General features: G+C 40.8%; 1 protein-coding gene across 1 annotated transcript in view; it reads left to right on the top strand.

The window, feature by feature from the left end:
* Nucleotides 1-24,511, top strand: part of XCL1 (X-C motif chemokine ligand 1) — a 169,024-nt gene that overhangs the window by 118,712 nt on the left and 25,801 nt on the right. Inside the window, exon 4 of the mRNA XM_032291459.1 lies at nt 5,189-5,369. The gene's annotated coding sequence lies outside the window, so the exon portion shown is untranslated. The remainder of the gene's footprint in view (nt 1-5,188; nt 5,370-24,511) is intronic.

The raw sequence follows: 24,511 nt of genomic DNA, 5'->3' as shown, positions 1-24,511 counted from the left end.
TTATCGCCTCACCACAGCTGTGCCCAAGTCACTGTCGAGAAAGACTGGCTTGACTTTTTTTTTTAAACTAATACTTTCAAAAAAGTGAGCTTCAGTACCTAGAAAATCCAGATATGTCAGGTCACAATATACAAGTCTTTTCTACTCCTTCAGGGCCATTTTTCTTTCTGTTCTTCTGTGATACCTTCAGCCTTTGCAGCAGAGAGGTTGTGGGCAGGAGACCTGTGACACGGGCTTTTGCCTCTGGGAAGCACAGCAGAGACCAAGGCAGGACACAGTCATTTACACCCACACTTAGACTGTACTGCTCAACAGCGTGACTGGAGGTTACAAGGCCCTTGTAGTTTACTTCTACGGGTTTTACTACTTAAGGAACGGCTGCCAATGGACTTTTCTTAACCCTCAAGGTCAAATTCAAGTTCCAAGCTGGGTCTATGGAGTTTTCTTGTCCTCTGCAACACAAACAGTGGCCAGTCTCTTTAATTAATTCCCCTTAGTTCTGCTTGATTTTTGATTTTTCACCTTAAGTATTTTTTTTTCAGTGAATACAAGCTTTTATTATTTTTAATGCTCTCTCTTTTTTTAATTTTTTTAAGAGCAGTTTTAGAGTCACAGCAAAATTGAGAGGAAGGTACAGAGATATTCCATACAGTCCCTGCCCCACACATGCATAGCCTCCTCTCTCTAACAGTGACTTCCATGAGAGCTATGGCTGTTACCTTATTCCTTTCTTTGTTGAGTGCCTAGACCCTTGCCTGGGATTTGGCTGATGTCTAATAAATGACTGTTGAATTGAATGTGCCTGCCTGCCTGTCTTTCTACCTTTTTATGTATTATTATGGTCTCAGGACTTTCTACTGTCTATCTCACAGATTCCTCATTAGGCCCTTACATTGAGATTGTTTACTTCATTGGTCCTAATGGGATTTCTTTGACCTTTGCCCACCCTGTAAATACCAAGTTAGTCTAGCAGAGTGAAACAAAAAGTGAAGTTTGTACTAGGCAGGCTGGGTTTGGATACTCGTCCTTCAGTTTACTTATTGTGACCATGGGCAAGTGGTTCACCGTCTCTGAGTCTTGCAAAATGGGATGATAATGTCCAGAGCTGCTGCTGGTACCCCAAATAGTGTCTTTGTGTGAATTAGAAAAGGGAATCTCTTGTGGCCTGTGGACTCTTGGTGTGGCAAGCTGAGTGTGAGTTGAATTTTAGCTACTTGCTCCCTTGGCTGGTACATTCTGTAAAAATCATTCAAGGCAGCTCTTAAAGGGCCTCTCTCCCTGGACTGGCGTGAAGGCTAAATGACACTGTGCATGGGAAGAACCTGGCAGAAAGCAGGGAATGAAAGTATTTTATTTTTTGGTACCTGAAATGAAAATAACACCATGTTACTTACAGTGTATATCCACTTTCCCTCCCACTAACTCCCACCTCTGCTAACCCAAAGTCCTCTATCTGTCCTGTGCCATGGGAAAATCCTAAGCAATACTGAATTATCCATGAAGTTTGCTACAGGAGTCTCATGTCTCTTCTGAGGGTTTTGTGTCCTCACCCCTACTCCGGCTTCAAGAGCCCATTGCCTTCACTCTCTCTTCTTCCTCTCCTCCCTTCTCCAAACAAATTTTGTCTCTGGAAAGGAGCTGATCTCAGTAGTTTGAGCCTTTTCATCTTTCTAATTGTGTACTCACAGACTTTCTCTGCTTTTGGAGTTTAGCTCTGGCATTACTAAATACATGTGGGTCACAAAGTAATTACTTCTTCTGGGACACAAGGCAGATCTGAAGAGGGACCCTGCAAGAACTAGTGTCTTATTGGCTGAAATAGATCTCCCTAGATTATCAAACATGACAGTTTGATAATCACATCTTTATCAGACACTAAAGTAAATGAATGCCCTTTAAACCAAGCAATGTACCCACCAACATTTCCTCTATATCTCTGACCCCATCCCATCATCAAGTCTTACAAAGGCCTCGTTTGTGTTTCTCTCTCTTTTTCTTTCTGATCTCTCCTGTGTACTCTAACAGAGCAGTTAGGATTGCTCACATCTTTGTCCTTAAAGCTCCCAGTGGCAGAATATAGGAGAGAGAGTGGGATGCTAACTTCATCCTGCTCCTTGGCATGCCCTGAATCCCAAACAGAATTAGCCCAGACGCACACTGGGACAGAGGTTTCAAGACTGCAATCTCCTAAACCTCATCAGAATCTTGAGCTGGACCCTTGACAGGATTGCAGAACTACCTTGCACAGTGACTCTGACTCAGTTTAGAGGGCTGAAATTTTAGATATTGAGCATCCCAGGAAACCAAGCAAATCATGAATAAAGAAAAGGCTCATGAGCCATTTTTGCGCATCTTGGTGAAGTTTTTGCTATGGTTTTTGTTAGTCTATTGTCAGTATAAAAGAGTGACTAAGCAATGGGTCATGAAATGGATGATCTGGATTTAAATTGTCTCTTCCGCCTATGTAGCTATGCGGGTGTGGACAAATAACGTTTTGTGTCTTGAATTTCTTTTCAGCACAATGTGGGTGATAATGGTGCCTATGTAATTAGATTATTAGGAAGGGTAAATGAAGTAGTGCTGATAAAGTGCCCAGTACAATACCTGGCACATTGGAAAAGTGCTCATCATTGCTAGTTGCTTATTCCTACCAGAGGTAACAGTGGCAACTGAAAGCATTTTCTTCTTTCCTGAGGAAGGTTCATTTGAAACATATATATTTTTTTGGTTAAATATGTTATTTGGGATTTTGGAGAGCTTTCCCTGCATTGCTAGTTTGCTGCAGTGTGATGTTATGAAACGACCATCATTAGACTTGAATGCAAAGACCCAGCCAGGTATTAGTTCTGATTCCATTATTAGACTATAATCTTGGACTCATCACCTAAGAGGGCTTCACCTCAGTTCCCTAAGCTGCAAAACAAAAGGATTGAATGAGATTAACTCTGTGATCCTTTCCGGCTGCAAAGCCCTGTGATTCTTTGTTTACACTGAGCAGCTCTGGTTCAGGGAAGAGGCTGAGTCTGGACTCAAGTACAGATGAAGGCTTGGTGTGTTGGTCGGTGGTTGGAAAGCCTGAGTTGTTGCCATTCTTGCCTTTGATCACTCACATTTGTTTCATCAAACTGAGCAGGTGAAGTTAGGGCTCTAGCAGCTTGGACTTCCAGAGTCTTGCCTGAGCAGGTGGCCCTACAACAACAGGCTTCCCAGGCGGACAGTTCAATGTTGGCAACTTATTCCAGGCAGAGAAGCCAGAGGTCTGGGTGGTTCTTTTTCCTGCTGCCTAGTCTCTCTTCGTTCCTAGTTCTTGGGGAGGCCAAAGTGTTAAAAAGTGAATTCAGACATCTAATCAGACTCCAAAGCTGTGCTCTTGGGCAGTGTGCTCTGCTGTATTAGCAATACTGAATCTCTTTTCTAAAGACTCTGGCAATTAGCCAGTGAAGATGAATTAGTTTATGGGTAATTGTCCATGTGAAAATTAGTCTATGTGCAATAACAACTTCCTGTAAAACAGAAATAAGACAGCATATGAGTAGGCTGGAATAGACATACAGGCCATGAGGCCCTAGAGTCATTTGTGGCTAAAAATTTCCTCCACTCTTAGGGTCAAAGGGCTGCTCTGTTACTGTTGGTCTGCTCTGTTACTTGGACACCCTCTCTCTCCCTCCCTTACAAAGAAGTCGTTGCCACACTTGGATATGTGGTGAAGGAACTAGCAATTGCCAGCCTTATTTTAGGGCACAGAAGTTACTGGAGAGGAAAGCTATGTATGTGGCCCTGATTTGTGCCACCCCGAATTCCTTCCCTAGGCAACTCCAGGAAATCTTGTCTATGTTTCCTCCAAGAAGGAAGTGTGACAACTAAGCTACGCTGTCACAGATGGGTAGCACCAGAAGGAACTAAGTGGAGGGATGTTAGAGCTCATTTGTAACAGGTTCCTATGTCACTGGAGCTCTTATGTGGTCTCTTACAGGCACCCATAGATGACTCAAACAGCACTGTTTACATTGGCTTTGGGTACCATGGGGCTAAAGGGTCTGAGGGGATGCAGTCTTCTTATAATGCTAGATGAGAAAACACATCTCATGATGATATCACAGCTATTGTTTGCTCCTTAAATCTTAAGAGATACAAAGGAGTTTTCAGGTGGCTGCCCTAAAGAAATTGGCCAGTGAGTTGCTCCCAGAGTTTAGGAATACATGGCTTCTCAGTGTGCTCATATATGCAACCCAGATGTTTGCTATGACTGTTTGCCTTTTAAGGTTCAGATTTGACTCACCTGAAAATCATTTTATGTGGATGCTCAATGCTTTTCTAAGATTTTTGCAGTTTCACAAAGAGGCTTATGCTTCATAATTATCTTTAGTTCTGAGCCTCTGCGGCCATTGAACAGTTTGGCTTCTAGACCACCACTTTTTTTTGTGTGTGTGTAGTTGTTGTTCTCCACTGGTCAGTGTGGCTAGAAAACTCAGCCCTGTTGTTTGATCACACACACACACACACACACACACACACACACACACACACACATCGTTGTGGGTCTAGCAGAGTTTATCAAAGGACTGAAGCTTGGAAGAAAAAGCAAAGAAGTGTGGCATTTACTTGAAGCAACTTAAAAATTTCAAATTTATTATGAAATGCTTTTGTTATTAAAGGACCTTTGGACAGTCTGCTCTGTTACTCAGCCATTCTCTCCTTCTCCTTCCTGATTAATTTTTGGCTTGTTGATCTACACTTGGGGTTTCACCTTCACCCCCACCCCCCGGGGATTCCCTAAAGATGGCTCAATCTCTAAGGAGATTCTGATGCCAGATGTTCAGATAATACCTTCCTGCACATGCTACATATGTAGCATTGAGAGGAGTCTTAGGGTAGAGCTGGTTTCTGATCTATGTTTATGTCTCAGTTGTGAAAAAATGGTCAGTCAAGCTGTACATGCTTCAGTCTGTTTCATCCCCAGGCCATTTTGTTTTATTCTTTAAAGAAACTGATTACCTTGTACAGACCATGTACTTTCATGACTGGAGTGAGTTACTTCATGAATCTCACTAAATTCTTGTCAATGATTGCTTACTCCTCTCTGATGTGTTAACTGGTGGCCCTTCTGGAATTCTGCCATCTATCTTTATTCCCAAGGCTGGGTCTCAGTAGTCACTTCCCCTTTGCCTTCTTTCTTGCCTCCACTTAGAGAGAGCCCACACGGACCCCTTACTCTGGAATCTTCCTTACTCTGGGCTGTATGCTAGCAGAGCCATTTGAAGATGTGTGTAACTATGGTCTCAGGTGGACAGACGTATGTCTGAAGACTCTCAAGTCAGACAATTGCCATTTTCCTCGATCTCTCTTCCTCAGAGAAGTGCTCCTGCATGGTATTGTTTTCCATGGAAACTTCCTTTTAAGTCACCAATTAGTAGAAACCTGTTGAGAATCCGTTACATTTATGTGACCACATATTAGTTGCTGTAAATCATTATATTCTGCCTAATATTGAAGTTTTCATGCTATTTTCATTCCTACTTTATATCTGATCTAATCAGGGACATAATGTCTTGGGTGAGTATAATTTAAATGCTATTTCTGCTAAATGATGCTTAGCCCCAACCTTTTATTTGATCTTTGAAGGACAATCTCATTCATTTTACATTGCTCAGAACCCAGAACAAGCTGACTTGAATGCTTAAAATAGCCCAATGCCCCACAAACAGTGTGTAGTGGAGTTGAGTCACCGCCAGGGAAAGTCCACATCTTGGGTGTCATTATGGTCAGAATAAAGGTAAATACCTCAACTCCTTTCAGAGCCGCTCAAACATCAGAGAGCTGTGTGGTCTCTGCAGAGTTTATGAGAGAGCTGGGCTGGATGGCAGGGCCTGCTGTGTGACCTCATGTGGCCTGCTAAGTCCTGGTTCCCACTTCCGCCTTCCATCCTGCTGAGGGAGAAAGAGACACATTTCCACAGTCTGTAATGAAACGGAACTGGGGTAGGGGTGCTCTGGAAATACACATCCCCCGAAAGAGCCCAGAGGGAGAAACCACTGCAATGGAATGAAAGATCAGTTCTCTCATGAGGCGTCTGCATAGGGTTGAGAATGGGACTGAGGCGTGTTGTGGGTGGCTAAAAAGTAGACTGGTTGAAGGTCCAAACTCACTGTCAAGAAGGTGATGTGTGAAGTGTGGGGGCTGAGGCTGAGGAATTGGAAGGTCAGAGGTCTGGGCTGGCAGAACAGAAGGAGGAGTGTTATCTGGGGGTAAGAGGTGATTTGCTGGTCAGGAAGGTGACTTTCCATCTCTTTTCAGTGGTGCTGGGTGGTGGGAAGAGAGGAGGAAGCTGGGCTGGATGATGTGGTGTGAGCTGGGTGAGGAGCACATTTTAACCTGTTATTATTTGTTGAAGGTGTCTGATGCACGGTGAGATCATGGAGGAACCGCACATGCGGGACTGACTGAAGTAACCAACTGAATATACTCATCTGACCTGGAGCTCCCTCCAGGGGGAGAGTTAAATATATTGACTTTTGCCCTAGACTTTAGTTCTGATGAACACAGTCATATGATTATTTAGATTCCAGCTTCACTGTTACTTCTTCAAGGGACTTTCCCTAACCTCTCACATTAAATTAAGTATCACAGACGTATCCACACTATTAACAGCTGTGATTTTCCTTCTTAGCACTTGTTGCTGTGTGCATTCTACATTCATCTGTTTAATGTCTTTCACTCCTCTAGACCATTATGTTCCACAAATGCAGGAAGTGTGTGTCTCATTCATCATGGTACTTCAAAACCCAGCATGGTTTAATAACTTTTTGTTGAATGAATGAATGAATACATGAAATAAATGTTCACTGAGCACCAACTGTGTGCCAGCTCTGAGGTGACTGCTTCGAGGAGGTGGCACGAGGAGTTGGTGACAGACCCTCCTCACCGCGTGGCTTGCAGGGCTTTGGTAGAATCATGCAGTCAACGACACAAGGCACAGCACAGAATCAGCCATAGGAGAGGAGCAAAGGGGCTCACGGAGAAAACGGGAACTAGTAATGCCCTGTTTATAATGACCAGTTGCAAAGACAATGAATGAAATGATCCACCAGTCCTTACAATTTGACTGTGGGGAATGAAGGGTGGACAGTATTATTTCTTTTCACAGAGGGGAAATCAAGGATCGGAGGTGGTCTGAGATTTGCCCGGAGTGGTGGTGTCAAGTTTTTTCCTAGTACACCGATTTCTCATTCCTTTTGAGACAGATCTTGAAGATTGAGAATTCTTTTTTTGTCTTATACTGTGAGAGAATATTGACAATCAGAAATTGATGAAAGGATTGGAAAGAAAGCATTCAAGAAGGAGGGAACAATATTAGTAAAATCACAGATGTTGAATATTCTAGGATCTGGTAATCATGGCATCAAGCTTATTAAGGCTAGAGGAAATTTAAATCAGTGAATCCAAGTCCTTTATTTTATAGATGCAGAAACAGACCCAGAGAGATGCAGTTGCCCTGTCCACAAGGCAGTTAGAGAGATTAGCTGGAAGCAGGTCTTTGATCATGTCTACTTCACAGCATTCCTATAGCATCCTATGAAATGGATTCTGGTATTGTCTCCAGCCAAGGAAAGTGAGCCTTAGGAGATTAGGAAATTTAAATTTGCTGTGCTACAGGAAATCTAGGATTTAATCTTGTGTTTTAGGTGATCCAAAACCTGAGCTCTTAGTTATGGTTTTCTCAAGTATTTAAAAATAGTTTTGGAAGCTATTGCTGGGACCCAGGGAAAGCATCACAGTGAGACGCTAGCAGCAGAGTTGGAACTGGTGTCTATGTTCCATGACTTGGAGTTGAAAGGGCAGCTCTTCGCTACTACATTAAAGACTCAGTGTAATTTTAAGGACCTGGTCAAAGGCTCTCCTTCCTAATAATAACTCTGTCTCATCATTCAGCTGATATCAGGAACTCTATTAACTTAAAGGTTTTTAATTTCATGAGAGAATACTTAAACATAATTCCAAGTAAAGCCAACTCACTAAGCTGTGAATTTATTGGGGCTAATGGCAAACCCAAGGTGAGTTTTGAGCACACTGAGTGTGAGGTAGATAAGTGAAATAAACTTTTGTACATATTAGCAATAATCATATTGCTGAACATGTGTTCTGTGCTGCCCCAGCACCAAGCCCAGGGCATACACGTTACCTCGTGTGACCCTTCAACCCCTGTGTGGATGACATTCTGCTTTCACTCCACTTTACAGATGAGGAAAGGGAGGCACAGAGAGGTGAGGACATTTGCCGAGAGTTACAAAGCCAGCAAATGGTAGATCCAAGATGTGAACCCAGGTAGACTGTCCACTCTCTTAACTACCCCATGGGTCCAGAACTCAGGACAGGCCATGGAAAGTTTTAATGTGGTTGAACATCAGAGACATTACTAAGAAATGGAAATGGCCTATTAGGTCAGCAAGTTTTTGATAAGACTCGGCTTCTACACCTGCCATGGGAAACTGTGGCACTGTTTGTTTTCAGGGAACTTCTCTGGTGTAGTTTAAGAAATTTGGAAAAGTGTGAGAAATCCTGCCACTGTATCGTAGATACCTGCTAAACGTCACGTCACTTATCCTCAGGTTCAATCTGTCTTCTGGTTGTTACTTCTGTTAAAAATTGCCTCCTGTCAGCTTCTCCACTGGCAGAGTGGCAGATTTCTGGGATTAAGTTTCCAATGATCCATCCAAGGGCTCCCGTGCTGTTTGCTGATGTCACCTGATGGACCGGCATTTTACTAATGTACACACAGGCCCTTTGATGTTTCAGCATCATTTAGCAGTCATCTCTTATGTCCAAAATCTTCAGGGGTCTTAGTACCTGGAAGGGAGAAAGGAAGGGAAGGCAAGTGCCATGAAAGGTTAAATGTCAAGGAAGAAATTAAAGATCACTGACACAGAAGTTAAGGTGTTGGATAAGGGCTCCAAAGTTCACGTGCTGCCTCGGGCTTTGAGGTGCCATCGAAAGCCCATGACGTTTTGCATGCCAGCAGTGTCCACTTAGCCCAAGGTGGAGTGCTGGCTTCGACAGGCTGGACTGCTGAGGTGGATCTGGCCTCAGCCAGGAACAGATGCATTTTGTGATAGCTGTTGCAAGCAGAGGGTGCTGCACTTACTGACGCTAAAAATAAAAGTGCTGCCGAATGCTAAGGGACTTCAAAGTCACTAAGAAGTGTGCTTGGGGGAAACTGCCACTTCCTGTCGTGCATATGAGAGTTTAGAGAGGGACTGACCGCAGCGTGTGCAGCGAGGAGGCCAATCTGATGTCTGTAATGTACGGGGAGAGAGGGGTGCCGTGGAGCCCACTCCCTGATGCTAAGGAGGGCTGCATACAGATTTGTTCGCCTCAGAAACCTGACGTTTGTCCAGGTGCTTCCTTTGCTTATAAAGTCCTCCTCCTAGCACATCATGTAACCAAATCCTACCGATTTACAAATCAGTCAAACAAACAAAAACGTCAAACAATGTACTGTTTCCTTGCTTTCTATTTCCCTCATTGCCCGTGGTCTCCTGAAGGCAAGGGCCTGTGTCTCACTCAGAATCTCCAGGGCATAATGGCACAGCGTGCTGGAGAATTCTCTTTTGAATAAAGAAGTCTCCCTCTAGAGCACTTTGCCCATCCCCCTCTTGCCTCATCAAGGATACCTCTTGTTTCTTCTTTTTTCGTGGCAGATAAATGATCCCTTTTCCACAAAGTTTGTCTTCTTCAGTGGCCACTGCACATTCTACCCCAACGCCTCCCAACTGCTCCACTATGCCCTGATGGGAGGGACTGCGGGGGGGAGTCCCCTCCCTGCCACCCCTGCGTCCCTGGAGTGATGGGCAGAGAACCTCATTACCAGTGACTCTCTTGGTGTTATGGGGAGATGTGAGCACTTGTCCCAAAGGAGTCAAAAAAGTCAGAGTGGAAACAAGGACTCAGCTTGTCTTATTCTGAGCCCCTGTTAAAGAAGTCTGCTTTCTGTTTGGCTGGATCTTTGATTTGGCCTCCTAGAGTCATCAAGAGAATACAAACAATCAGAAGAGAACTTCCACATGCTTCTGTCCCCATGACTCTCAATCTGCTTTTCCTCCGACGAATGAAACATCTCTGTTCCTACCCAAGCCAAGCCTTCCTCCATGGGGGCCCAGGACCCCATGTCTACTTGCCCAGTCAAAAGTATCACTCCAGCTTTGTTTCTGCTCTCCGGTGTCTCTCCCACCCCTGGATTTTCCAATTGGCATGTAAATGCACAATGTTCTCCTTTCTAGAATTAAATCTATCTTGAATGTACATGTTCCTTGATCTATTAGCCCATTTCTCTAGCCCCCCTTTGAGCCATAAGCTGAACTCCTCAAAAGGGTTATCTTTATGAACTGTCTCCACTTCCTTTTCTCACCTTTTCCCTTGAACACATTACAGTCAAGTTTCTTCCCCCCCCACCTGTTTTTTTAAGTTTCTTTTTCTTTCGTCACTCAAAAACTAAAACAAAACAGAAATCCAGCTTGCTTTTGTCAAGGTCATGATGAGGAGGGTGGCGATTTGTTTGACTCTATTCAGATCATTTCTGGCTTACGCATGTGGTCCTGTCATGTTTTAATCATCAAGAGCTTCTTTCTTTACTCTGAAAAATGTTCTGATTTAAGCAATATATTATTATATGGTCACTTATATCTCAGTAAAGGACAACTCCTTTGTTTTACTTCCTTGGGCCCAAGTCCTGGAGCCATCCTTGCCTCCTCTCTTTCTCTCACACCCCCATATCATTCATCAGCAACTATGACATCTTTAAATTCAAAATATATCCACAATAGCATTATATTTCTTCATCGTCTCCAATATCCCTGTACTCCAGGCTACTGTCATATTTTACCTACTTTGTTTGATCACCTGCTTATTGGTCTTTCTGCCTCCACCTTGCCCCTCCCTCTACCTAGAGTCCGTTGGTTACACAACAGCCAGGATGATTCTTGAGGCTCTCCCTGACCTGGCCTGGTCATCTACCTCTCTGCCCAATACTCCTCACCTTCTCAACTCTAGCCATACCGGCCTCTTTCTTCTTCAAGCACACCAGGAATGTTCCTGTTTCACCTCAGTGTCTTTGCATTTTCTGTTCCCTCTTCTGAAATTCTCTTCTGGGTTTCCCTATGTCTCACGTCATCATGTCTCTGTTAAAGTTTCAGCTTGTCACCTTTCCGGACAGCCCTGTTTATATGCAATAAAACCACTACTACCATAACCTCCTCACAAACACTCTCTGTTCCCCCTTCTCCCGCTTTATTTTTCTCTGTTATAATTAACACCCCATTGACATATTCTTTCTGTTTCTTCTGCTATAAGATGAACTCACGAAGACAGGAACTTTATCTATTTTGTTCTAGGCTTTATCCCTAGCACCTAAAACAGTTCATGGCATGTAATAGGCACATGATAAATATTTGTTAAATGAAAGAATGTACAAATAGATTTCTAGCCTTACAAAATGAGATCAATGGCACATTTTTCAAAAATTTCCTGATGTCCAAAAGTTGGTATCCATTGTGTAGCATGAGAGATGCACATAAAATACAAAAAAAAAACTACAAAGACTTTTTGTTTTCCAGCTATTTCAAGAATAATTTGGCACACTTATTTATTTATTTTATTTGTATATATTCATAGGGTACAAGTGCAATTTTGCTGCATTGATATTGCATTGTAGTAAAGTGCATTTATCACTGGAGCAACTGAAAGTTCTTTTTGATATAAAAAGGTGACAACCAAAATGTCCTCAAACAGAAAAACTTTTATTTAAATTATATCATACCTATATGGAGAATATTATATAACCATAAGAATGATCAATAAATAACACTTAATGGCATTAGAAAGTATTTATGATATGATGCTAACAGAAAAATATGAAAAGAGGTAACCAACTGTAGAGTCTCAAATATGTAAACATATGAATGTGTTCTTGGGAAGAAAAAACATGGAAGAAAATGCTCCAAAACATGAATAGTGGTAATTTCTAGATGGTAGAACTATGGGAAATTTAAATAGTCTATTTTTTTATACCTTTTCCAAAATTTTCCTCATGCATATTTTTTGTTTTACTATCAGAAAAAAAACTTCTTATATATTTCAAAAGTTATAGCATTCTAAATTCACTGAGGTAAGATGTTTTCTTTGAGTTTTTACAAGCGTGATAAAGATTTTGATAGGCCCACACATTCTCTCCTGAATCTATTAAGGATGACACTGTGCATTTGGAAGTCAGCTGGCTGAGCTGGTAATCCATGATCTAAGAAAACACAGGTTCAAAATTCTTGGTATCAATATTATATTTACCCATTAAAACAAGCTTGTTGGGGTGGGTTACTAGTTGATAACACTGGTTTGCCTTTATATTATGAATGGGGGTTGTTAACATAATATTTAATTCAGTAGACCTCTGGGTACTACAGAGTATACATGCAACTATTATTAACCTTATTTTGTGAGGCTTTATTTTAATGTATCATTAAACTTCTCTTCTTGTGCAAAGAGGGTGATAACATCCTTTTTTCAATTATTAGAGATAATAGTTTCTCAATATTTGTGAGAGTGATTAAAGTGTTTTTTGAGGTTTTAATTTATTGTAGAGAAAGGGTTGACCAAACTTGACATAGGTCAACTATTTGAAAAATCTGAAAGTCAAAACTCAGATTAACTCTTCGATCCATGGAGTCAAAATAAAAATTTCTGCTCCTATTCTTATTTGCCATCTGACTCTTGTGATGGAAATCTGGAGACTAAACTCATGAGAATCTCAGATAAAGATATCATGAATATGCATGTGCTCATTTCCCACCTGCTTTTAATAGCTGTCTAAGCTGGGACCCAAGTTTAAAAGGGTCATCCATTAAAAATTTATATTTTGGGGTGAGAAGAATTTGACAGAGTAACAGTGAGAATAGGCAGCATCGTGCTGTTGTTGGCCAGCTTGGGAACTCGCTTATAAATTGTAGAGTCTCATCTTTGTTATTGATCATTAAAAAAAATCTTTAACGATAAGAGTACAATTTAAAGAATAGCAAAACCACGTAGGTTAGCAAAGAGATTACAGCAAGTAAAATGCTCTGTGTCTGTCTCCCCAGTCTTACTATTCCTCACCCCTGAGATAACCACTTTTCTGAATTTTGTGTTAATCACTCTTTTGGTTTGATTTATAGTGTTATTACTTACATATATATTTCTACATAATATACTGTTGATATTTTGCATATTTTGAGCTTTATGTGAGTGGAATTATACTGGATATATTTCGTGGATGTATATTTCTTCCAATATTAATTGAAGTTTGTGAAAATCCATCTGTGCAACTACAGTCTATTTTTCATTATTGCACGATATTCCATTGTGTGGACGTACCACAATGTATTAGTCTATTTTACTTTTGATGGACATATAGGTTATATTCAATGTTTGCTATTACAAAGGCTGCTATAAATATTCTTTTAAAAATATGTGAAAGTAAATATCTATGTAGAATGAGAAAATAAATCACAACAGATTATGGGGGCCTCTTTCCTCTGAGGCAGTTTTTCAGGGAATTTACCATGGGTCTTCTCTAGAAATGCTTTCTACTTGTAATCTGCCTTCCCATCTCCACATAGAATATTCTACAACTCTCAGCAAAAACACTTGGCCCATTAAATGGGCTTATGCAAGAAAAAGCCTGAAGCTTATTAAGCCTCACGACTTTTTGCTACATCCTTTTTGGGTGGGCTCACATCTGGGTTCAGAATTGTGGGCATGGTCAGATGTTGGATGGGCCAGACTCCCATTCAGTGAGTGGAATGTGCCAGTCACAAGTGGGCGTAAGAGCCTGACGGTAGAGAGCTAGGTTCTGCTGAATCCCTACCATGTGCCTGGTACTGTGCATGGCATATTCTAGGCACTTCTATCCCCTTCCTCTCTTAGCTCCATTTCATTTATGGAAAAATGTAAGACTTAGAGAGGTGAAGAATCAACCTGGATATGTCTAATTCTGTATTTTTCTCACTTGGTGCTGCTAAAGCCTTTCTACTAGAAAAGCTTTCATCTTGGTGGAAGATTTACCTATTCTTCAGTACACACTGCTCTTAAAGAGCAACTCATGTATCCATCCAGTGTAGGAGTAAAACAACATATACACATTCATGTCGTGCCATCCACTTATACCTTTTTGGCTTAAGGAAGGAGTTTTTAAAAACCAGAAGGAAATAATTCTTATGTGTGGTCAAATGCATGTCAGTCTTCACTGATGATAAAATTACCACTGTCATCAGTGGAAATCTCTACTTTCATTCCAAGAAAGTTTGGGGTCTTGATTTTTTTTTTTTTTTCCTCATAGCTGCTTCTAATTCTTCTTAAACTTATGACCAAATTTTACTGGTTGGGTCTCATCTTTTCTATTTATAATCCAACAGTTCTCAGTCCTCATTCAGGGTCATTGTGATGATTCATGTGAAAAGAGTTTAGACTTTAATAGGCCTATTTGAATACAGATCACATACAGCTATGAAAAGGCATTGGTATTAGTTTTATTGTTATTAAGAAAAACATTTGCAGATAATAACACTAGTTACAAAAATTTGCTCTCCCTTCGATGGAAGTGAAAAATGTATTACTTTTCTTTTTTATTATGAATATTATATAAATAATTTGTGTTCATTATGAGCATTCTTGAACTATCTCCTAGAACACATGTTCAAGAGTTTCTCTAGGTATAAACGTGGGAGAAAAATTCTGAGTTACTGGGTATGTGCATGTTTAGGTTTCCAAGGATTTGCCAAACTGCTTTCCAGAGTGTTTATACAAATTTATAAACCTAGAAGCAGGAAATGAGAATTCTCTTCCTCCACATATTTGTCAACACTTGTTATGGTTTTACTTTCTTATTTTTAGTAATCTGGAAGGAGAGACTTGGCATTTCATTCAGTTTTAATTTTCTCCTAACTACTAATGATGTTAAGGTTGAGCATGTTTTCATTTAATTTATGGCTTCTTTGTGTTTCCTCTTCTATAAAACACCTGTTCATAGGTTTTGCCCATTTCCAAGATTTTTTGGTCTTCTTTTTATACTAATTGTAGGAAGTATTTTTTTCTGGATATAAATCTTGTTTTTGTATGTGTAGCAAATATTCCTTTCTAATAGTGTCTTGTATTTTCCCTTTTTATACATCTTTACATAAACAGAAGTTGTTAATTTGAATGTCATTAAATTTATCAATCTTTTTCTTTGGGGTTTCAGTTTTTGTGTGTTTGTTCTTAGTCATAAAAATCTTCTATTTTTTTTTCTACAAGTCTTTTATTTTTTCCCCACATTTAAGTATTTATTGCTGTGAAATATTTCATTTCCCTCTATGTGGTTGCATTTTCTTCTATGTGGTTGCACAGTAGATCCAGAAGCACTTATTTAATTGTCTGTTGTTTCTCCACTGATCTACAATGCTTGGTCAGTTACAGATTATGTGGGTCTGTGTCCACACTCTTTTTCTGCTCCCTGGGTCATTTTGCCTATTCCTTCCTAAGAGCACACTGTCTTAATTACCTGCCTTTAAACCAAGTGTTAATCTCTATCCTTTAGGGTATGACCTGTTCTTCTCCACTCTCCATCTAACTTGGTAGAATTGTATACTCTTGACACTTTATTTTTAAGTAGAAAAGTATTTTAATCTGTCACTGGCCATACAGCCAAAAGTGAATGGATCACTTCTCCCTTTTTTCAAGGACTCTTTATCTTACAGAGTTGTTTTGAAAATCATGGAAGACATAATGAATGGAAAATGTACTAGAGAAAAAGAAAATGATCTTCAGTAATTTCTAGGATTAGGGAATTTCCCTTCCTTTTAAATCATTCTGCTTACTCTTCAGGCTTTAGTTTTCTCATCAGCTCATTATCTCAATACATGTAATATCTGAGCTGACCTGTGAAATGAATTCAGAACCTTCAGACTGAAAGTGTAGGTGCAGGAATACACTTTAAAGGTGCAACTTCCTGTGGCTGCTCACTTTTATTCTCTGCCTCTTGGACAAAATAGGCTTGGTGATTACACATGAAGCCTTGAGGCTGGGAGACATGAATATCCTTGGAAAAAGTACAGGATGAGCCTTTAGAGACAGAAATTAGCCTCACATGTGTGAGACCTTGCAGGTGCCCCCTGCCCTCCTGCACCTACCCTCCCATGCAGCTCCTCCCCTTCACATGCCTCACATGAGCACAGGGCACAGGTCACAGCTCCTCCTACTCTTTACTCACTGTTGAGATCGTCCTTCAGTAGGCAGTTGGGAGCTGCAGAGAAAGATTGTGGTTTTCTTTGCAGGCAGTTGTGGGTGTTACCAAGTGAAAGGGTACTTGTGTATGTTAGTATATGTCATCATGGGGGGAAAAGAACAATAATACTCTACCATCGCTGTGGTGGGTTTTCCTCTCACCCCACCCAACTCTTCTATTATAATCTATAGTTGTCCCAGCCTCTAGGCCCCTTGCAAATGTCACTACTTCTTTCCTGCCTCCTCCTCATTCTCTTCTGTGACTTTTTAGGGCTTTCTATGGGCAGAGCTTTTATTTAAGGGGGCTGGACAAATGATGCAGGATGCCTCCTCGCTTCGTGTGCAGGAGGGCTGAAAACCACATTGCTCAAGTCCAGCATATTTGCCTACAAGAAACATGTTCCTTCACAAAATATTCTACTTCCTAATTTGCCATACCAAATGACATGGAAAAATCTCCCCTTTTTTTTGTGTTTTCTCTTTCATGCTAATACCTGAAAAGGGAAAGTAGATGGAAGTTAAAGCAAATTTACATGAGGCTGAGTGCATGTTGTTGAGTTCTTCATTCTCCATTGAGAACTCTTCCAATGTGCACTTAGACTCTGTCCCAGTATTAATCCCAATTATGGATACAATGAGGTGAAGAAAAATATTTGGACTGATTCCTTTTAGAGACAAGACTATATTTATTTGTTTGGAAGAAATACTTTGACAAGTTGATTGAGTTTGAGTTGTGAGACTCCAGGGCATGTGCAAGTAATGACGTTTGCTCTTCTAACTTGTAAGGGTGAGATAAAGAGTAGAATGCATTTTTCTTTGAAAGGGAGGGGTGCCAAGAGAGAAAAAGAGACCAAGAGTGACTTGATGGAAGACCGTGGGCTACATGATGCAACACCATCCCTTCATCCCCTGCTTCCCTGAAAATCAGAAAAGTTACTGATTTTCCAAGTTCTTGATGGGAATCACTTTGTTTTTGCAGAAATCTGAGGAGCTGAGTGTGTCTTGTCAGCACTGATGTGGAGTTGAAACAGAAATAGTAGGTTTAGAGGTAGTAGATGGAGGCAGAAACTGTGACAAGAATGTAAGTGTCTCTAGGAATTTGCAGAAACTATGGGGAGGGTTTTGGCTTTACAAGGGCTGAGGAATTTGAGGCTTTAACCTAAACCTGGAAGTCAGAGGGACAGAGGAGTCCCTTATGACCACAAGGTTGCAGGAGGAAAGTGATGTGGTTATCATAAAGAACTGCAAAGCCTCTTGTCCTGTAGAATACAGTTTAGCTACTTCACAACAGCTTGATTAGGCTTGTCTACCTTCTCTGCCAACTCCTTTTGCTTGCTAACTGTTGCACTGAAATTGTGGACCAGTTGGCACTGTCAGTGCTTATATGTGCTAGACAAACACTGGGTGTTTCATCCCTTCAGACTCCAGGATTCAAGGAACTTATTGATCACAGAAAACCTTGTAAGTATGTGTGTAGCAGTGAATCTGTATGCAAGCCAAGGTCCAGTCCCTTAAAACCAGAGTCAGTAGCCTTCAACAAATCAAGGTACTCTCTACTTATGAGAGAAGCCTATATGCAAATTTAATTTTACATATCATATAAATTGAATCACATTTTACATATGTCATAAGCTAACTCTAACATCAAGAACATGTTTGGAATTAAAAAATACTCTGAATCTGGATCTTTAAGTTCTTAGATTCTGAAGAGATTTCACAAGAAACAAAGTATGAAAAGAACCTTATCAGTTAATAACTTAAAAGAGCAGGTAACTCTAATCTGATAATCAGAGAGAGGACCCACATCATAAGCTCTGAAAAAAGGCAGCAGCCCATCAGGACTTACAAATAAAGCCCCCATCTTCTTGGGACAGAGCACCTGGGAAAAGGGGCGGTTGTGGGTTCTGCTTCAGCAGACTTAAATGTCCCTGCCTGGCAGCTCTCTGAATGGAGCAACAGATCTCCCAGCACTGTGCTTGAGCTCTGATAAGGGACAGACTGCTTCCTCAAGTGGCTCCCTGATCCCTGTGTATCCTGACTGGGAGATACCTCATACAGGAAAGCTCTGGCTGCCATCTGGTGGGTACCCTTCTGGGTCGAAGCTACCAGCAGGAGGAACAGACAGCAATCTTTGCTATTCTGCAGGCCCCACAGGTGATTCCCAGACAAGCAGGGTCTGGAGTGGACCTCCAGCAAACTCCAGAAGACCTGCAGCAGAGGGGCCTGACTGGTAGAAGGAAAATTAACAAACAGAAATAAATGGCTTCAACATCAACAGAAAGGACATCCACTCAGAGACCCCATCCAAAAGTTACCAACTTCAAAGACCAAAGGTAGGTAAATCCATGAAGATGGGAAGAAACCAGCACAAAAAGGCTGAAATTGCCAAAAACCAGAATGCCTCATCTCCTCCAAGGAATCACAACTCCTCACCAGCAAGGGAACAAAACTGGATGGAGAATGAGTTTGATGAATTGACAGAAGTAGGCTTCAGGAGGTAGGTAATAAACTTCTCTGAGCTAAAGCAGCATGTTCTAACTAAATACAAGGAAACTAAGAATTTTGAAAAAAGGTTAGATGAAATGCTAACTAGAATAACCAGTGCAGAGAAGAACATGGAGCTAAAAATAGCACAAGAACTTCATGAAGCACGCACAAGTTTCAATAGCTGAATTGATCAAGTGGAAGAAAGGATATCAGAGATTGAAGTCCACTCTGTGAAATAAAGCAAAAAGAGTGAAAAGAAATGAACAAAGCCTCCAAGAAATATGGGATTATGTGAAAAGACCTAATCTAACATTTGATCGGTGTACCTTAAAGCGATGAGAAGAATGAAACCAACTTGGAAAACTCTCTTCAGGATATCATCCAGGAGGACTCCCCTAACCTAGCAAGGCGGGCCAATATTCAAGTCCAGGAAATAAGGAGAACACCACAAAGATATTCCTCAAGAAGAGCAACCCCAAGGCACATAATTGTCAGATTCACCAGGGTTGAAATGAAGGAAAAAATGCTACAGGCAGCCAGAGAGAAAGGTCGGGTTACCCACAAGGGAAGCCCATCAGACTCACTGCGGATCTCTTGGCAGAAAACCTACAAGCCAGAAGAGAGTGGGGGCCAATATTCTACATCCTTAAAGAAAAGAACTTTCAGGCCGGGCGCGGTGGCTCAAGCCTGTAATCCCAGCACTTTGGGAGGCCAAGGCGGGTGGATCACGAGGTCAAGAGATCGAGACCATCCTGGTCAACATGGTGAAACCCCGTCTCCACTAAAAATACAAAAATTAGCTGGGCATGGTGGTGCGTGCCTGTAATCCCAGCTACTCGGGAGGCTGAGGCAGGAGAATTGCCTGAACCCAGGAGGCGGAGGTTGCGGTGAGCCGAGATCGCGCCATTGCACTCCAGCCTGGGTAACATGAGTGAAACTCCGTCTCAAAAAAAAAAAAAAAAAAAAAAAAAAAAGAACTTTCAACCCAGAATTTCATATCCAGCCAAACTAAGCTTCATAAGTGAAGGAGAAATAAAATCCTTTACGGACAAGCAACTGCTGAGATATTTCGTCACCATCAGGCCTGCCTTACAAGAACTCCTGAGGGAAGCACTAAACATGGAAAGGAACAACCAGTACCAGCCACTGCAAAAACATACCAAATTGTAAAGACCAGTGGTGGCACTATGAAGAAACTGCATTAACTAGTGATCAAAACAACCAGCTAGCATCAAAATGGCAGGATCAAATTCACACATAACAATATGCCTTAAATGTAAATGGGCTAAATGCCCCAATCAAAAGACACAGCATGGCAATATTCACAGTTATTTTGTAGACATGGGACAACATTATTAATTCTATCCATTTTATAAGATCATTTAAAAATAATAAGAATAAATTTTAATCCTTGTACTTAATGATCTTAAGGATTTATATATACATTAAATTTAAGAACCAATGATCATTGGTTTCATATGTGCACTAAATTTATTTAATATTTATCATATCAAATAAATTTGAATTTAGTATTTATCATATTAAATAAATTTAATGCACCTATAAAACCAATTAGCTACACATTTAATGTATATATAAACAATCATTTCCAGTCAATACAGCAGATTAAACTGATGTATAAGATACCCTCCATTCCAAGCACATGGAAGTGCTGAGTAAAATATAAGATAATACCATATAATGTGAAGTAATTAATTTCTGGATTCAAAATCAGAGAAAGGAAATCTGGAGGTGCTAGAACTGAGAGTGAACTTGAAGACTGAACAGTGAGCAGGAGCTGGAGCTGAATAGGGCACAGCGCACAGAGAAGCAGGGTGGGGACTTACAAGTGGGGTGAGGGCTGTGATTTTCTTGGTGGAGAGACAGCAGGAGTTCTCATCCTTTTATAAAGTGAGAAGTTGAAAATGACTTCCTTGCACAAAGCCATGTATAGCAAATGCCCCATCCATGAAACAGACTGGAAAATATCTGTCTGGCAGTCAAGAGCAAGCATGACAGTGGGTCACATATTTTGGGAAGTGCATTAAAAAAGAGTGATGTAAGAAAAATCAGAATATTAAACCTCTGTTGGGAGAAGGCATATGGCCCTAATTTATATTACCTGTATGGTGCTGAAAATCTAAGCAAGGAAACCAACAGTAACAACAACAAAGAATCTCCACAAATAAAAAAATAGTGAAACTAGTGGGATACCAGCAAAGGCCAATGCAACACTGTCCCATGAGGACCTCTTCACCACAGACAGCAAGAGAGGGTGCTCCTTCAGAAGAAAGCACTTGTCAGAAGGTTCACTTAATTGCAAAGGAAGATGGAACCTCATTACCAATAGGGAGAGAGAAACAGAGAGAGAGAAAGAGACGAAAAACACAGCAAACGAGAAAAACAAAACACAACAAAATATAGAAAATAGAGAAGCTTCCAGGGAGTTATTTTAAAAATAACAATAGTTAAAACATTAAAATGAACGGGCTGGGCATGGTGGCTCATGCCTGTAATCCCAGCACTTTGGGAGAATGAGGCAGGCATTATCACCTGAGGTCAGGAGTCCGAGACCAGCCTGGCTAACATGGTGACACCATGTCTCTACTAAAAATACAAAAAAAATTAGCTGGGCATGACAGTATGCCCCGTAGTCCCAACTACTCAGGAGGCTGAAGCAGAAGAATCTCTTGAGCCTGGGAGGAAGATGTTGCATGAGCCAAGATTGCACCAATGCACCCCAGCCTGGATGGCAGAGCAAGACTCCATCTCAAAATAAATAAATAAATAAATGGATATAAATCATTAGGAAGGAAAAGAAATAATAAAAAAAAATCTAAACAAACATATTGAAAATAATAATTTAAAGAAACCTCAACAGACAGTTTAAACGTTAACTAGACACTTCTGAAAAGAAAATTAGCAAATAGGAATTTAGCTCTGAAGAAATTAGATAGAATACAGAATAGAGAAGAAAATGTGGAAAATATAGAAGAGAGGTTAAGAAAGATGGAGGATAGAATGAGAAGGTTCAACATATTATTTCTACTAGGAGCTCCAGACAGAGAGACCAGATGCAATAAAGGAGAAGAAATATGAGTGATGGCTGAGAATTTAACAAAACTGGTGAGAGATGAGTTTTCAGATTGAAGAAATGCATTCAGCTGCAAGCAGAATGAATTTAAAAATTTCTACACCCAGACATATTGTAGTAGAACTGGAAAACATCAAGACAGAGGGAAAATTCCTAAAAGCTACCAGAAAGAAAAGAAAAATTTCTTAGAAAATAACAAAAAATCTCATAGGTAACAGATTTTTTATAAAAACAATAAACACTAGTTGATGTCTGTATTAGGTTATTCTTGCAGTGCTATAAAGAAATGCCTGGGAAATTTATAAGAAAAGAGATCTAATTGGCAAGCTTTTCAGAAAGCACAGTGGCATCTACTTCTAGCATGGCCTCAGGAAGCTTCCAATGATGGCAGAAGGCAAAGGGGGAGCAGGCACATAACGTGGCAGAGAGAGAGACCGAAAGAGAGAGAGAGAAAGAGAGAGAGAGAGTGAGCAAGCTTATGGGGGGACATGCCACACATGTTTAAACAACGAGATCTCACCAGAATTCGCTATCATGAAGACAGCACCAAGCAATGAGGGATCTGCCCCCAGGATCCAAACATCTCAATCCAAAGATTGAAAACCAGTGCTCTAGGTTGACTTTTCCTAATTCTACTTTAACTTCATCATGCTTTATTTGTGTGACACAGATATCCATTCTTGGGGCATTTGAATCAATCAACTTCATATGGTGAGTTCAGTCAGTAATTGTTTATTGAGCACCTAGTTCATGCCTGGCACTGTAGTCTATTCTGGCGGTATAAAAGTGAACAAGAAACCACTGTTCCAAGGAGCTTAAAATCTATTTGAAAGGAAGTTTAGTGTATAATTTGTTTTCTCTGTAAGTTAATCAGATTAATATTTTAACCGTGGACCATTGGAGATTGCATTGGGATGATTTCTCTTTTTGCCAGAATGATGATTGATGGTGCTATCTTCATCCTTTAGGGCATCAATAGTAAAATAAGCATTGCAACCATGAAACCCTTCAATCCTCAGCACAGTCTATGCCCAGCTCAGAGAGCATGGAATGCTGCCAGCTCTAACTTTTCTGCATTTTCCTCAGAAAGTTTGAGTGTGGCTTGAAACAAAAGCCTTCAGTATTTCGACTCCATTAGGGCTGCTCTGTTTAGTTGAGCAGCTTGTACATTGTATAAGGATATTCAGCTGAGGATGCAGGAGGAAGCTGAAATTCAGCCTAAGTACTGCTCTTTTAGCCCTCTATGAGACTCCTTCTGCACAGAGAGACGCACTTTTCCAAGCTGTCTGGCCAGAAGGGATGACTTTTTATAATCTGCATGATGATGGTATATAATTTAGCGGGTAATCTTACTGACCACAACAATTTCCTAATTCAGTACAATCCACAGAGCTTGTGTTTACTGCAGAGGTATCATTTGAAATACTAGGGACCATATGTTTACTCCAAGAAAGAAATGACTCAGAAAATATATTTATGAAACATTAAAATGTTAGGACTGAAATTTTTTTTTGGAAAACATGTTTAGCCATCTAATTTTCCATGTGTAGAAAATGACTTTGAATTTCAGAAGTTAATGGAAAGTTGGAGATCATTGTGTTTAACTTTCTTACTTCATAGGTGAAAAAATCAGTGCCCAGAGAGGAGAAGCAACTTTTCCAGGGGTCACAGTCACCCAGGCCTCCTAACTCCTAATCCGGTGTCCTTTTGATTTTACTATATTTATCACTACACAGCTAATTAGTGGCAGAATAGTGCAGACCTCAGGCCATCGATACAAGTCAAGTGATATCAAGACAGCTTCCTAATTCAAACACAGGAGTCTGAGGCTCTGCCACTAAAACTGGATGGCTAGTCTTATCTTTTCCTTGTAAAGCCTCCTAATATTGGGCCAGGGCATATTTCACCTGTGTTGCCTCTAAAGAGCTCCTTTTAAGTAGTCACCCTTTCTTCTCTCAGATGTCTTTGTATCCTGACCCACTTCTGAGTTAGGTGCAGGAACTGTGGTTGCTGTGATTATGCTTTCACATGTAATCCACCAGCAAAGATTGAGAAAAATCACTTTCTCTTTTGATATAATCACTACCCTGTAATCTAGGGAAAGCAGAGGGGATAAAGTAATCATCTCAGTATCACTCTGCACCTGTTGTGTGTTATTTCCCCAGGTGGCAGTGTGCTTACATGTGAAGGTGACACATCTCAAGGACAGCTGTTCTGGTGGGAATTGCTCTCTGGTGGGAGCGTGTTCTTACTTCTTCGTATTTCAGAGAGTTCTGCCATGCTGCCCTTCTTTCCAGAGCTAATGGGTCATGGATGACCATTCTTTTTACAGTTGCTCTGTCTGATACGAATGGCATCATTGTCTGGCAACCTGATGAGAGATCTATTTTGGAGGTGAATGCAAGAGATGAGGGTTCTGATGGCCTACCTCATGTCCTGGCTTTGCCACATGGTTGGATGACTTAGGTAAGTCACTTTATCCTGTCTGCATCTCAGTCTCTTCATGAATAAAATTGACATAATCAGACCTGCTGTTTTCCCTTACAAGGCTCTTGGAAGGATGAAACAAGGCAAAGGATGTGCAAATGCTCATAGTGCCGGAGAGCTCTATAGTGTAAGCATCACTAGGATCTATGTGTAAGCCAGAGA

Source organism: Sapajus apella, unplaced genomic scaffold (genome assembly GCF_009761245.1).
Source record: "Sapajus apella isolate SASKATOON/1434 unplaced genomic scaffold, GSC_monkey_1.0 scaffold25, whole genome shotgun sequence".
Lineage (NCBI taxonomy): Eukaryota > Metazoa > Chordata > Mammalia > Primates > Cebidae > Sapajus > Sapajus apella.
Note: the sequence above shows the minus strand (reverse complement) of the source record. Positions and strands in the feature narration are given on the sequence as shown.